The following is a 17,116-nucleotide window of genomic DNA, read 5'->3' as shown; positions in this document are numbered from 1 at the left end:
TGCGTCAGCCACAATGAATTTATTTATTTTTTGATGCTAGTGGATGTATTCATTTGGGATTTTTGCATCCCACAATAGTCCCAGACTATGTTTGGAATATTTATTTCACGCACAGAATAGGTCAAATTTTGTACTATGGGGGATAGTAGATTGACATTGACACATTTTGCTGTTCGTTAGGCCTACTCATCTTGTTGGCTGACGAAAAGTAAATGTGGACAGTTCAATATGCACCTCGGAATTGTATAAGGACACGCGCAGTTGCGTCCCACATCTGTCTTCACTTGTAGCCTGTGAGAAAGACCCAATCACGTGATGCAGACCCATGCGAGAGGTGCTTCGGAGCGCGCAGCACTCAGGGAGAAGGGTACAACACAGCACACCGGGCCAAGGGCACAATGGCCACAAAAAGCATGGATTTTTTTACGGCCACACAAAGGGGATGCAGCCGTGAAATTCGAGGCAATATCAAGTGCTTGTCAAATTGTGAATGAGAGACTGATAAAGTGTGTACAGCCTTACAGCATCATTAGAGTTGCATCATGCAGCCTTACAATAAATTACAAATCTAAACATATGGCCAAACATTTGTAGAACAACTAAAGTTACATTAATAACTCAAAATTAAGCATATAGGAGTACCTATTTCTTTGTTAACACAGAATAGCCTTATGTGCAGACTCCCTCAAATCATTTCCATATCCTTTCCATTTTATTCAGCTTTGTTCAATTGTATTTTTCTATAATAATATAATAATAATATAAAATAATGCCACGGAATTCTAAGCAAATCTTGTCTGCTAAATGAACTAGCGTAGCCCACAGCCATTTGGCATAGCCAGATCAGGACAACTATGCAACTCTGTTCTTCTGATGTAGACTACATTTTCTTCAAATCATGCTTCTTTAGACCTGTCTAAAATAAATAATGGATTCATTGTGAAGGTGTAGGCTATATTACATGGATGTCCTAGACTTTTTAAAATGTAGATGTTACAAAGGTCTGCATCAGTGGCTTGTAGGCTATGTGTATAAGCCAGGAAATTCTAAATGTGTTTATGTTAATTAATGTAAATTACCATAAGACCCACAGTTATTTCTTTGACAATCACCGGGCTGACGAATTTTCGTGACCGCCACAGCCCTACGTGGCAACACTAATCCCTGCTACTCAAAATACTGCATGGCTGGCATTCTGAAATGTCCTATTGTATATGCCTGGTTAGTTGTGAGATATGCACCGCTAACACCCTCCCGAAAACAACAATGAAAGCAAAAGTACACAGTGGACACGGCAATCTACTTTCAGATTCTTTATAGAGCTTTGGGAAATTTCCATTGGGGTCTACAATGCTGTTTCTGTTTTTCTGTCTTACACCCATACCTCTTCTTGAGCGTCTTACCACAATGCACAAGTGAGTGTCACAGAGACTCTTTCCTCATTCACACACTGTGATAACTGGAATGTAGTCTACTCAGTAGGTCTAGGCTACACACTGCTTTGATTTAGTGCATTGTTGAATTTCAGTGCAGCTATGACTGTGACAGTAATTGAATAACCTCGTAACTGATGGTTTTGGATGAAGACCACTATGAAAAAAAAAAAATGTCAAAACTTGTTTAAATCAAATCAAATTGTATTGGTCACATACACATGGTTAGCAGATGTTATTACGAGTGTAGCGAAATGCTTGTAAATAGGCCTACATTCATTTTTTTATACATTTTTATTAACTTTATTTTCATGTAGATAAACTTGACCTAATAGCGGTACTGTTTACTAGTGATTATAAGCAATTGTTTTGCTAACTTAGTCTGTCTACATCTCCTCATTCCAACTGTCGTTTGATGCTCAAGCAGCTAATCCGCTAGATGTGTGGGGATGTAGAAGCGCTAGCCTATAGGCTATGGCACTTCAGTAAAAGAAATGTTGATGTGTGGACTTTCTTTTATACAATGCATGTTTTCATTGCTTGCTTGTCTCTTTTAAAGCTGCAATACGTAACTTTTGAGGGCGACCCCACAAAATCCACATATAAAATATGAGTTATAGATCTGTCATTCTCATTGAAAGCAAGTCTATGAAGCGGTAGATCTGTTCTATGTGAACTATTTCTATGTTTCCCGTTCTTAAGTTTTGTTTTTGCATGGTTTACTTTCGGTTTTGTACACCAGCTTCAAACTGCTGAAAATACAATATTTTTGGTTATGGAAAATATATTTCACAGTGGTTAAGATGGTACAATGATTCTTTACACTATACATGCTTGTTTTGTCAGAAACTGAAATTATGCGAACTATTATAATTTTTGCAACCAGGAAATGGTGGAGCAATTTCAAAAAGTGCACCTTTAAAAAGGTTGGATGTGTCTGACTATTCATTAATTATTAAACAGCAGCCGACAAAGTTGTTCTGGCTCGGAGGTCTATAATGCACTAATGTTGTGCCAAATGGACAATAATACCAATCCTATCCAACCTGGCATGATATAATTTGATACGGAATCTTTTCTTAATTTATAGACTAATCAACGCTGATAAAATGGCTATGGACATGTTCAATGTATTTGTTTCTATTTTAATGATTGTCAAATTCATCTTCATACTATCGCACAGCTGTCTCTCCCCTTCATACATTCCTTGTCAATTCATTATCTTATACCTTACTTTTGGAAAGCCTAAGGTAGGCCTAGGTTTTTTAATACGTTTTAAGGAGAAATATTTGCTTGAGTCTGACATACTGGTGGCTTTGATTGATGGGTCCTTTTACGCAGGTGTGCGTGTCAGTTCGCTGATTATCTCTATAGGCCTATATGTCCATTCAGAAAGTTTTCTAAAGTAGCCTGTCTGGACTCTCTCTTTAATAAGAATCAAACGCTCCTGTCATGATTTAATCTTGTAAAAGGCCTATTTTCAGGAAAGGCCCTTTCTCACCAAGTCCGTTATTTTCATCCGACACATTTGGAAGAAAAAAATAAATACGATAAATGAATATCGTCCTCCAACAATCAATCAATTATTTATTCGTAACAGGTTAGATTTTTGCGTCTTCGCATGCGAAAATAAGATATTGACCAATAGAAATTGTTATCTGGGACACCGCCACTAACAGGCCATGCACTGCTACTGACAGGTTTGTGGATTCGTGATGTGAATCAATAAATTCATTTCTCTCTGCCTGTTTTTTACACTTGCAATGCATCAGTGCAGCAAGGTATCAATTTAGCCAATGTTATCACGTCACACCAGAGCTAGGCTACACGTCGCTCTCGCCATTCAAACTTCCCTGCCAGTGCATTGCCAATGCTGTAGCCTATTTTATAGCCTTTCAGCAAGCAAGAGGATTGATCGATGCTTCTCTCCTAAAATAGGCCTATATTTGTTTTTAAAAATAGCTCGAAATATGTTTCAAACTACACTTAAAATAACACATCCTAGATCTGAATGAATGAAATAATCTTATTAAATACTTTTTTCTTTACATAGTTGAATGTGCTGACAACAAAATCACACAAACATAATCAATGGAAATCCAATTTATCAACCCATGGAGGTCTGGATTTGGAGTCACACTCAAAATTAAAGTGGAAAACCACACTACAGGCTGATCCAACTTTGATGTAATGTCCTTAAAACAAGTCAAAATGAGGCTCAGTAGTGTGTGTGGCCTCCACGTGCCTGTATGGCCTCCCTACAACGCCTGGGCATGCTCCTGATGAGGTGGCGGATGGTCTCCTGAGGGATCTCCTCCCAGACCTGGACTAAAGCATCCGCCAACTCCTGGACAGTCTATGGTGCAACGTGGCGTTGGTGGATGGAGCGAGACATGATGTCCCAGATGTGCTCAATTGGATTCAGGTCTGGGGAACGGGCGTGCCAGTCCATAGCATCAATGCCTTCCTCTTGCAGGAACTGCTGACACACTCCAGCCACATGAGGTCTAGCATTGTCTTGCATTAGGAGGAACCCAGGGCCAACCGCACCAGCATATGGTCTCACAAGGGGTCTGAGGATCTCATCTCGGTACCTAATGGCAGTCAGGCTACCTCTGGCGAGCACATGGAGGGCTGTGCGGTCCCCCAAAGAAATGCCACCCCACACCATGACTGACCCACCGCCAAACCGGTCATGCTGGAGGATGTTGCAGGCAGCAGAACGTTCTCCACGGCGTCTCCAGACTCTGTCACGTCTGTCACATGTGCTCAGTGTGAACCTGCTTTCATCTGTGAAGAGCACAGGGCGCCAGTGGCGAATTTGCCAATCTTGGTGTTCTCTGGCAAATGCCAAACGTCCTGCACGGTGTTGGGCTGTAAGCACAACCCTCACCTGTGAACGTCGGGCCCTCATACCACCCTCATGGAGTCTGTTTCTGACCGTTTGAGCAGACACATGCACATTTGTGGCCTGCTGGAGGTCATTTTGCAGGGCTCTGGCAGTGCTCCTCCTGCTCCTCCTTGCACAAAGGTGGAGGTAGCGGTCCTGCTGCTGGGTTGTTGCCCTCCTACGGCCTCCTCCACGTCTCCTGATGTACTGGCCTGTCTCCTGGTAGCGCCTCCATGCTCTGGACACTATGCTGACAGACACAGCAAACCTTCTTGCCACAGCTCGCATTGATGTGCCATCCTGGATGAGCTGCACTACCTGAGCCACTTGTGTGGGTTGTAGACTCCGTCTCATGCTACCACTAGAGTGAAAGCACCGCCAGCATTCAAAAGTGACCAAAACATCAGCCAGGAAGCATAGGAACTGAGAAGTGGTCTGTGGTTACCACCTGCAGAACCACTCCTTTATTGGGGGTGTCTTGCTAATTGCCTATAATTTCCACCTGTTGTCTATTCCATTTGCACAACAGCATGTGACATTTATTGTCAATCAGTGTTGCTTCCTAAGTGGACAGTTTGATTTCACAGAAGTGTGATTGACTTGGAGTTACATTGTGTTGTTTAAGTGTTCCCTTTATTTTTTTGAGCAGTGTATATTGCTGTGCATTGTCTATGGACAGGTTGATCATTAGGCTATGGACAGGTTGATCATTAGGCTATGGACAGGTTGATCAATAGGCTATGGACAGGTTGATCAATAGGCTATGGACAGGTTGATCAATAGGCTATGGACAGGTTGATCAATAGGCTATGGACAGGTTGATCAATAGGCTATGGACAGGTTGATCATTAGGCTATGGACAGGTTGATCATTAGGCTATGGACAGGTTGATCATTAGGCTATGGACAGGTTGATCATTAGGCTATGGACAGGTTGATCATTAGGCTATGGACAGGTTGATCATTAGGCTATGGACAGGTTGTCGTGCATGTGTTTCAATTTTCTAATGGTTGTCAATTTCATCTTCATGCCTATCACAGCTGTCTCTATATATCCCCCTTAAAACTTTCACCGTCAATCGGCTACATTGATTTTGCATCATCCTATTATTTAGACATTTTTTTTTTTATATACCTGACAGAAAGGACTTGATGCTAAGGCAAGGTTTTGAATACATTTTTGGGAAAGGACAAATGTGATTTGCTTATGTTTCTCAGTGAGAAGCGCTGCAGGTGGCTTTGATGGTTTTTTAGGTGGGTGTGTATGAGTTCACTAATTCTCTATGTCCATTCAAAAAGTTTCCTAAAATGTCAGTTTTACATTTCTTCTTATTCAATGAGGTACAAGTGAATTAAACGTAGCCAAGCTCCTTTCATGATTCATCCTATAGGATGCATAGCCTCTAACCTAATATTTTTACAGAGAATGACCACAACGTTGGTGCAGCGTTGGTGCCGTTATGCGAATTGTTCGGAAAAGTGGAGACTTATCGGACTTGATGTGAATGGTTTCCTGGGTCAAAATCGGAATCTGTATTTTTGGGGAATTCCTCTCCAATCAGACATTTCTTCATTTGTATACTAGACTCATATTTAGAAGTAATAACTTGAATAATAATGAAATGCTACTGATAATAACGAAGTGTAATAGTAATAGTGAAGTTGTGGAGAAAAGCCACAGGGAAAAGCCCCACTACAACGGTTGTCGGAAACCATGAACATTGGCCTGGCCTTATGTAAGAGCAGACTACTTGTGTCGTGGTCATAGCCTAACTAACCGCATTATGCAAATGATCTGATACAAACTATAAAGGGTCATTTTACATGAAGTAAAATTGTATGACTAGCTTTAGCTGTCAAAGTATTTATGTTCGTTTTTAGAGGCTAGTGTTGAAAAATGTAGGCTAGTGTAGTACTGACTGTATAATAAGCAGTGGGATAGTAGACTTTAATGGGATAGTAACAATAGACGTAATGACTGCCGTAGTAGTGGAAATAGTGACTGTAGCCCAGCAGTAGTAGTAGCAGTGACTGTGGTAGAAGTATGCCTAATAGCAGTAGTAATAGTGATTGCTGTAGATAGGCAGGGTTAGCTATACTATGTGGGATAGCTATTGTAGAGTGTTTAGTGAGTGTAGGTTTGTTATAGTGGGCTATTTTAGTGGGCTGGAGTGAGCTGTGTGGCATAATCAGTCTTAGAATGTGCTCCTCATTGTGCTCCACCTCTGATAATTCTGAAAGTTCCAAGGCAGTAAATTCAACAGCGGAAAGTTAGCTTAATTTAAGTAGTTGATGTGGTTACTAAAGCAGCTGTCTCTCTTGATTGGTTTAAGCTATTTATAGACTAAGATTTCATATGCTCTTTTTTGTCTAAGTTGTTTGGAAAGTGGTCAAAATGTTTCCAGAAGTGTTTCCAGACAGATGTTTCCAGAAGTTGATTGATAGAAAACGTAGTTGATGCGGTTACTGAAACAGCTTAGTAGTTGTATTACAACCTGGGTGGTTCGAGCCCTGAATGCTGATTGGCTGACAGCCGCAGTATATCAGACCATATACCATGCGTATGACAAGACATTTATTTTTAATGCTCTAATTATGTTGGTAACCAGTTTATAATAGCAATAAGGCACCTCTGGGTTTTGTGGTACATGGCCAATATACCACGGTGTCACGTCCTGACCATAGAGAGCTCATATTTTTCAATGGTGGAGTAGGTCAGGGCGTGACTGGGGGGTTTTGTCTAGTTTATTTATTTCTATGTTTGGTTCTAGTTTATTTTTTCTATGTTGGGATTTTTGTCTAGTTTAAATTTTCTATGTTGTGTTCTAGGTTCTTTTTTCTATGTTGGGGTTTTTGTCTAGTTTACATTTTCTATGTTGTGTTATAGGTTATTTTTTCTAGGTTGGGGTTTTCGTATGATTCCCAATTAGAGGCATCTGGTCATCTTTGTCTCTAATTGGGGATCATATTTAAGTTGTTGTTTTTCCCACTAGTGTTTGTGGGAGATTATTTTGAGTTTATGCATGTAGCACCTCTTTGTCACGGTTTGTTGTTTTTGTTTATAGTTTATTGTCTGTATTGCATAGTTTCACATATAAATAAAGATGTGGAACGATACGCACGCTGCGCCTTGGTCTCTTTCATACGACAAACGTGACACAAGGCTAAGGGCATATTGGCCATATAAAACAGCACTTAGCTGCGGTATATTAGCCATATACCAAACCCCCTTGGGCCTTATTGCTTAAATCTAAACTAACCCTATACCAACCTAAATTGATGTCAATTGATACATTTATAATTTTACATATACATTACATTTACCCGTTAGTTGCAGATGCTCTTATCCATTGCAGGACAGAATTTTAAAATCATAGGTGTAGATTGGCATAGAGGAGAATGTATCAAATTTGCATGCACACCATTACAACTGAAGGAGTAATTGACATGGTCGACTCAATTTTTTGTAGTGTTCAGCAGTTCTCGAAATGAGTACATAAACTAGGCACTACACAATTTTGGTTCAATAGTTATCCGTTTTGAGCGGTTTTATTAAGTGATAGTTAAATGTATCGGTAGCAAATGACAAGAAAATCGGGTAACACTTTTCAATAAGGTTCCATTTGTATAGAGTTTATAAAGGGTTTGTAATTACATTATTAAAAGTTGCTCAAAAGGTTTCTACCTGGAACCAAAAAGGGTTCTTCAAAGGGTTCTCCTATGGGGACAGCCGAGGAACCCTTTTAGGTTCTAGATAGCACCTTTTTTTCTAAGAGTGTGCGGAGTGGATAACATGGTATAAATCATGATAATGATGATAGTCGAGTTATGTGTAGTGTCTATGCTATGCCTCTTCTCTCCCACAGATTCCCATAAGGTCTCAGACTCCAGGATGGGAAAATGGTTAACAAGAAAGAAACAGATGAAGACACAGAAGGGGACCATGAGACCCTACTGTATGTCAGCCGTTCCCAAACTAGGGGTCATGACTCACCTGATATGAAAATGGGATCACGGGATAATTTCCAAAATCATTGTAAAGTGGTTAACCTTAAAAATCAAAATGAAAATTATTCTAATCTAAAAGATAAATATAATCCAGAGAGCGCCCTTAGATCATGGGAAAATCATTCCCATATGAATCATTCCTACTTTTACATTACAGCCACAATTGATATGGTGAAAACCATGTGTGGGGAGGCAGAGGCACAGAAACTCACATTTATACTAGAGGTCGACTGATTAATCGGCCGATTAATTAGGGCCGATTTCAAGTTTCATAACAATCGATAATCGGCATTTGGTGAAGTGTTGTTTGTGTAGATGAACGTGGTACCTACAGGTGTTTGGAAATTGCTCCCAAGGATGAACCAGACTTGTGGAGGTGTACAATTTTCTTTCTGAGGTCTTAGCTGATTTCTTTTGAGTTTCCCATGATGTCAAGCAAAGAGGCACTGAGTTTGAAGGTAGGCCTTGAAATACATTCACAGGTACACCTCCAATTGACTCAAATGATGTCAATTAGCCTATCAGAAGCTTCTAAAGACATGACATCATTTTCTGGAATTTTCCAAGCTGTTTAAAGGCACAGTCAACTTAGTGTATGTAAACTTCTGACCCACTGGAATTGTGATACAGTGAATTATAAGTGAAATAATCTGTCTGTAAACAATTGTTGGAAAAATTACTTGTGTCATGCACAAAGTAGATGTCATAACCGACTTGCCAAAACTATAGTTTGTTAACAAGAAATTTGTGGAGTGGTTGAAAAACGAGTTTTAATCACTCAAACCTAAGTGTATGTAAACTTCTGACTTCAACTGTATGTATTACAAGCTTACTAGCCTACCACACATGCCATTGATTTAGGCCTATGCACAGTGTAAAAAACATTAAGAACACTTTCCTAATATTGAGTTGCACCCCTCCTTTTGCCCTCAGAATATCCTCAATTTTTTGGGGCATGGACTCTACAAGGTTTCGAATGCTGGCCCATATTGACTCCAATGCTTCCCACAGTTGTCAAGTTGGCTGGATGTCCTTTGGGTGGTGGACCATTCTTGATACACATGGGAAACTGTTGAGTGTGAAAAACCCAGCAGTGCTGTAGTTCTTGACACAAACCAGTGCGCCTGGCACCTACTACCATAACCCGTTCAAAGGCTCTTAAATCTATTGTCTTGCCCATTAACCCTCAATGGCACACATCCATGTCTCAATTGTCATCCATGTCACATTCATGTCTCAAGGCTGAAAAATCCTTCTTCATGCCTATTCTGTGGCAAAACTTTTAGTCTGTTGCAAAACATTTTGTTACAAACTGTTTACTCCAAACGGAAAACGCAAGCAAAAGTTTCTATTAGACAAATTCAGGTAGGTCCCGTTTCGTTCCATTTGCGTCAGTTTGGTTCTTGAACGGTTTCCGTAATGAATACACCCCAGGGGTGTAGGCAAATCATTAGTCCAAACAGTTAAAATAAAAATGTTGATTGGACCAAAACATGAGGAACACCTGACAATTGAGACTTGGATTGTGTATGTGTGCCATTCAGAGGGTGAATGAGCAAGACAAAATATTGAAGTGCCTTTGAGCGGGGTATGCTAGTAGGTTCCATGCGTACTGGTTTGAGTGAGTCAAGAACTGTAACACTGCTGGGGTTTTCACACTCAACAGCGTGTATCAAGAATGGTCCACCACCCAAAGGACATTGAGCCAACTTAACACAACTGTGTGAAGCATTGGAGTCAACATGTGCCAGCATCCCTGTGGAACTCTTTCCATACCCCAGCGAATGGAGGCTGTTCTTAGGGCAAAAGGGGGTGCAACTCAATATTAGGAAGGTGTTCCTAATGTTTTGTACACTCAGTGTAAATGATGAATGTAAAAAAATCCCCAAACCATAGTAGCAGTTATACTAGGCTACTACAAATGTTTTATGTAGAGTATTTTTGACGTTTGGAAAATAATCCTCGTAAACAAGGTTACTGTTTATGGTGGATATTTAAATGAAAGAAACCTAGATGACTTCAAAAGCCATAGTGGTAGTTTACGTACCTGTACCTGACAAAGTACCCTATTTTTACAATAGGAAAAAATAAAAAACTCATACCATACATAAAACTGACATGAATGCATAATATTATTTTAAACTGGTTTCGGTCCAACCTGTTGAAATACTGAGACAAGTAACATTACACCATTACAACCATCACATTTGCAATGGCAACATTGACCTCTGTGGGTAGCACCACTTCACAGCAGCAGCACGGAAGCAATAGGCCTTTTGAAAAAATCACACTAACAGTACCTCAGGAACTAATAAACCAAATAATTGTTTAGCCATTTGAAAATTCTCACAAGACTTTTAAAGACATAGCCTATTTCCCAGCTTTTACACAAGCATCAGAGTGAGTATGGTTATAGACAACAACTGACAATAACCAACGGTTACTGTTACTAACAAACACATTAAATAGGGGAAATCCACAAATGTTCATGGGGATTACAGGTGTTAAGTTAAAGCTACAGTCCAATATTTACAGCAGTCGCATGGAATGATATGGATTGATTATAATGGGTGAAATTTGTTAAATATAACTTACAAATGTCTCATGCTTAGTATAACTGTATCATATTATCATAATGGAAGATCTCAGGCTCTATTAGTCCATCGTTTATGTTTTCCTATAATTTGAGTGTAAACAAACAGGCCCGAAATATGTCTAATAACACCAACTTGATCTATGAATTATAGGATGATGAGCTATGCTATTTCCCCAGACTGACCAAACCCAATCCCTCAGTTTACCAAACAGTGGCAGGATGTTGAAACGGCAGAATGTGCCTTTAATATTTGTTGACTTCTTAAACTAAGTTAACTTGTTGAGAAATGTCCAACGTTGCTTTATGAAACCACAGAGACTTCTTCTATATTGATGAAGCCCTGACATCATCATTGAATGGATATGCTGATGATTCTCAACACCATCTAATGTCTGTTAAAATGCGCTGTGAGAATCGTCAACATATCCATTCCGTGATGTCATAAAAACAACTAGGGAAGTAGCCTACGGTTAACGTTATCCGACACTGCCACGTGTTGAGTAGCACTGTTGAAATTGGCTTTAAATATCTGTAACCAAGGCACAACTGTAGCATGAGTTTATTTAAAAAGAAGTAACGGTGATATTACAAATAGCAAGTACAGACAGTTGCAGATAACCTGTTATAACTGGAGTCAATAAGCTAACACTGTATGGGCTAGCGTTGAAATTGCTATTTATCTCGTCCTTACCAAATGTGTATCATTCTCGGAGTAAACAACTAGCTAACTAGCAAGCTAATTTTAATTAACTTTAGTAAAGTCAAGGCAAAAAGCATATATTTCAGCATCCACACATGGCTAGCCTAAGTTCCGTGCCCTTGTCTTTACTGTGGGTTAACATTAAAGTTGATTGATGCTCCTGTTCAAACTTCTGAACCAAGAAAGATAGCTATAATAATGTATGATCATTGATTGCTTACCATAGCGTGGTGTCGTATATATCTGGTGGCAGGTTGTGTCAATTCGAAATGTTCAGAGTTGCATCACCTTGTCTGGAGTCATCCTCTTCGCGGAGTTTCTGTCCCTCCTCCTTTTTTTCTCAATCATTTTCTACGCCCACAAGGGTTCTTGCCACCTACATATAATACTAATAGGATCATTAAAATGATTCATTTAATATGATCTATATGGCCGCCACAACTTTATTAATCAAAGTTCCATCCAAGACCCCATTTCTAGTAAGCTACCTTGTTCTTCACCCACCGACCTGTTAGAATGGACATGTCTTGTCCTGTGGTGTAAATGAACACAACAAAGTAGCCTAGGCTAAGCTTGTCTGGCTGAACTGAAACTGTGGAATAAATCAATGATTTTAGCCCCCCCCAACAAATGATGATGATGATAAGCGATAGCCTTCTATCATTCATGATGATCACATTTTAGGTCATGTAGCTTTTCTGACATGCTTTTGTAACCTGCGTGCGTGCACATGCTGAGAACGAAATAGGTCCTTTGTGTGTTAACTCGGGCTGCAAGAAACAGAAAACCTTATGCAATAGCCTACTATGCATTGTAATTTAGCCATCCTATATCATGGAATGAGCAACGCTAATGACAATCTCAGGATAATATCAAATTTAATAGCTGTCTACAATGTATGTATGCATGTATGTATCATTCACAGGATGTCTTTGCCAATATCAGTGGAGAGAGACAGGTGTGGTGTTCAAATGATGATGATGGTATCCACATGTCATTGAAGAGAGACAGCTATTTCAATAATAAAAAGAGGTTAACAAAATGAGTAGGCTAAAGGATGAAATCTAATTCAGCGATGGATAATGCTTTACCTCGTTGTTAAAACAGGCGGGAGGCTGAGTCGTGGGGGATTTCAGAGAAGGCAGTGCGCTGCGTAGTGGCAAGTTTCGACAATACAGTCTGGGGAGAGAGAGAGAGGCTTCCCTTTGTATTACCTGGGCCCTGTTCCCTGTTGTAATATTTATAAAAATGCAGCTTTGCTTCGTTCCAGGGCTTGCTCTAGCCGTTTTGGCGGCTGTAAACGGTATTTGGTTGGGGTGCCCTCCACCTCGCTGCAAAACATTTAGAAGGTTGGGACCATTTCATTTCCTGCAATTCAACACAAAGAAAATGTTGCGGTTTTAAAGCAAGATTTCTGCAATTCTACCTACTAATTCGCAAAGGGGCAGGGATTAACAACAAAAAAAACCACACACTTTGACATCGGGTGGAGAACCATCTGGGCTCTCTACACCCTCAGAGAGGGCCTAAGGATAAATACACCTTTTTTTACCTTCATTTAACTAGGCAAGTCAGTTAGGAACAAATTCTTATTTTCAACAGTGGCCTAGGAACAGTTCAGGGGCAGAATGACAGATTTTTGCCTTGTCAGCTCAGGGATTTGATCTTGCAAACTTTCAGTTACTAGTCCAACGCTCTAACCACTAGGCTACCTGCCACCCCATAAATCTGTATATATTTTTATATATTATAATGTAATTTTGTCTTAATTGTAATGATCTTCCTATTGAATTTATTCAGTTTGTGTTGGAAAAAGAAGGGTTAATATCCAAGAGAAAAAAATATCCAATCAGAATTTTTCTTTGGTCGCCAATTTTCTTTGGTCGCCTTATTCAGAGCCAATAGCGAGCCTTATCTTGTTTTCTCACGCTTGAGCCTAGTATGTAACGATGGCGATGGAAACTGCAGAGAGAGTAGTCGAGGACGATGTGGTGGCTAAAGTGTTAGCATTGCCCTTTTCAAGACTAACTTTTAATGAAAAGTTAAATCTTGTACAGACCGGGAGATCAACTCCTGCACTGCCTGATTTGGTGCAACAAGGAAAGAGTTTTAAAAGGCATTTTCAAGTTAATAATTATGAGCTCTATCCGTGAATAACCGGCTGTGAGCTGACAAAAAAAGCTTTACTGTTGGAATTGCCTACTCTTCAGCACCGATAATAGCTCAACCTGGACAACTGGTTTCAAATATTTAGCTTTTTTGAGAAAGTCAGCACTTCGACACCAAAACTCAACTTCACACCTGCGAGCTACAGTGAGGTTAAAAACATTTGGGGAATCAAGAGTAGACCTTCTTAACGAGCAGTGGGGCAATGACACACTTGCTCACAATGATAAAGTCAGGCACAACAGGGACATTCTAAAGCGCCTTATTCATACTTGTGTTTTTAGGCAAGCAAGATTTAGCATTCAGAGGACATGATGAGGGTAAAGAATCAGCTAATAAGGGAAACTACTTGGAAATACTGGATTTCTTGGCTGAGTATGACAGCACGTTAAACTGCCATTTGGCTACGGCTACCGTGTTCACAGGCATTTCCAGCTAAATCCAAAATGACCTGATACACACGAATGTAATGTCATGAAGGAAGAATTGAAGAAAACCCCCTTTGTAACCATCAAGGTTGACGAGACGGCAGACATCAGCAATGTAGCCCAAATGTCTTATGTGTTGCGTTACACTACCAATGGTGGTGTGAAGGAAAGGTTTTTCAAATTTGAGGATGTAACTGAGGATAAACAGGCAGAAGTGGTTGCTGCCCAAATTATCAGCTTTTTAGAGGAGTGTGAATGCACAGCCAAAGTTGTGGCACAGTGTTATGATGGGGCCGCAGTCATGGCCTCTGGTATAAACGGAGTACAAGCCAAGGAGAAAGAAACTATCTCGCAAACTCTGTTCATTCTTTGTTATGCGCACACTCTTCATCTGGTGATGTCACAAGGTGCTGGTAAAAAAAAAGAATGCAAGATCTTTTTTTCTCATCTTGGTGACCTAGCAGCGTTGTTCTCAAGATCTGTCAAACGAACAAAACTACTGGATGAAATACGCCAGCGAAGACTGCCCAGAGTGGCGCCAACATGATGGAACTTCTCCTCACGCTTAGTTTACACTGTGTATGAAAAAAAGGCAGAACTCATTGAACTCTTTGAATAAATAGTGGACCATCACGATGACTCTGATGAAGACACCGTTCACAGCGCAGATGGATACATGATGCACCTGACAAGCTTCGAGTTCTGCTTCCTGCTATCCGCGTTCTACTCCATATTTGCGTACTCCGACGTGCTATTTGGAATATTTGCAGAACAAGGAGTTTGACATGCAGTTCTGCTTGTCAAGGGTGGACGACTTCTGCGACACCACAGAGAGGGAAAAAGGAACATTTGATTCCATCTACGAGACACTGTGAGTGAGACCACAGTTCCAAGGGGGTGCAGGACACATATGCAAGGAGACATTTGCGGGCAGTACATACAGCCACACAGATCATCGACAACATTGTCACTCAGCTAAGAAACAGGTTCAATGACCATGAAAGGCTCATGTTCCTTGCCCTCCTTGACCCACAAAAGTTCCCAATATATAGGGAAACGCCCAACTTTCCAAACGCTGCGTTCTCAAGTCTCGAGGAAAGCTATGGCCCTAATTTTGATTTGCCACGGCTTAAAACAGAACTCCCCGTTATGTACTCAATGTCTGACTTCGAGGGTAAGAGCCCGGCTGATCTGCTCCACTTTATCCAGCAGAAGAGACTAATTGATAGTATGCACCAATTGTATCTGCTTACCTGTCTAGTTGTGACCATTCCAGTGTCCACTGCATCAGTAGAAAGAAAATGTTCTGCTCTAAAAAGGATCAAGACATATTCCAGGAACACCACTGGACATGCCCGACTGTCAGCCCTGGCTTTGATCTCAATCGAAAAATAACTTATTTCCGATGTAAAATCAAAAGACAAGCTATATGAACCTGCTATTGACCTTTTCATTAAGAAGGACAGGAGAATGGACTTCACTTTTAAATTATTATCATAATAGTGAGGGGACCTTTTGTTTTCATCTACAGCTTGCTTTTTGATGCTGTCTTGTTTATGTCATTTTGAATACAATGTGTAAAATATTATTTCAACTTTAGATCACTGGTTGTGTGGTAAAAACAACGGTAATGATGTTGCAATTGGAAGTACTGGGTACATGACATTTCGTGTTGTGGTGCATTTTTTTATTGTTGCATGCTGGAGATAGAACATCAAGTACAGCACAATTTGTTTCTCTCTGATAGCATATACTGTCCGTGGTCTTGAAACAATGTGAGTAGTTGTGTGGTTGAATTTATTACGCCACTATTTGAGTGACTGTTTGTTTTGGCAAATGTTTCTTTGTAAGCCACAGCCGAGGCGTTGCTTTGGACCGTTTGACTCTGTCATCAAATAATTCCTTCTCCTACACAGGTCTGCAAAGGAAAGGTCTCAGTCATGCTCTGTATACACAGGCATTCGTGGACCTAGCTCCAATAGTCACAGTTTGCCACTGGTGGAGAGCCATTTTTGCTGTTTTAAAGCTAAATAATATTAATATTACTATATTATAATACACAAAGGACTCTAAGATTCAGGAGGATCTCCTCCTACAATTTTGGGCACATTTTCTTAATTTTACTCATAAAATAAGCACATCGTTCTGTCAACTTTATATTCCGCAGTGTTTGTATTTTTGTTTATTTTACCAGTTTACGTGATTGGAATGGCATGGTTACTATTGTGCGATGTCAATGACATTACAACGTGATTTTGCTCCCCAGGCCAAGCAATATAAAAGCGCAGGTCCCAGCTAGGCTTGGGCGGTATATCGTATACAGTGCATTCAGAAAGTATTCAGACGCGTTGACATTTTCCACATTTAGTTACATTACAGGGTTTCTGGGATGATGGTGTTAATGTGAGCCATTACCAGCCTTTCAAATCACTTCATGGCTATGGACGTGAGTGCTACGGGTCTGTAGTCATTTAGGCAGCTTACCTTAGTGTTCTTGGGCACAGGGACTATGGTGGTCTGCTTGAAACATGTTGGTATTACAGACTCAATCAGGGACATGTTGAAAATGTCAGTGAAGACACCTGCCAGTTGGTCAGCACATGCCCGGAGCACACGTCCTGGTAATCCGTCTGGCCCAGCGGCCTTGTGAAAGGTTGAAAGGTCTTCGCGGAGGTCTGTTGAAAGGTCTTACTCACGTCGGCTATAGAGAGCGTGATCACACAATCGTCCGGAACAGCTGATGATCTCTAATGCAAGTCTCTAAGCGACTATAGAAGTGATTTAGCTCATCTGGTAGGCTCGTGTCACTGGGCAGCTCGCAGCTGTGCTTCCCTTTGTAGTCTGTAATAGTTTGCAGGCGCTGCCACATCCGACGCGCGTCGGAGCCGGTGTAGTG

At 40.5% G+C, this 17,116-nt stretch overlaps 1 protein-coding gene across 2 annotated transcripts in view; it reads right to left on the bottom strand.

Moving 5' to 3' along the window:
• Positions 1-11,947, bottom strand: part of LOC115169760 (sodium- and chloride-dependent glycine transporter 1) — a 96,314-nt gene extending 84,367 nt beyond the window's left edge. For both annotated transcript variants that reach the window (XM_029725680.1, XM_029725684.1), the window contains exon 1: positions 11,848-11,947. The gene's annotated coding sequence lies outside the window, so the exon portion shown is untranslated. The remainder of the gene's footprint in view (positions 1-11,847) is intronic.
• Between the last annotated feature and the right edge of the window lie 5,169 nt (positions 11,948-17,116).

This window comes from Salmo trutta, chromosome 31 (genome assembly GCF_901001165.1).
Source record: "Salmo trutta chromosome 31, fSalTru1.1, whole genome shotgun sequence".
NCBI classification, from domain to species: domain Eukaryota; kingdom Metazoa; phylum Chordata; class Actinopteri; order Salmoniformes; family Salmonidae; genus Salmo; species Salmo trutta.
Note: the sequence above shows the minus strand (reverse complement) of the source record. Positions and strands in the feature narration are given on the sequence as shown.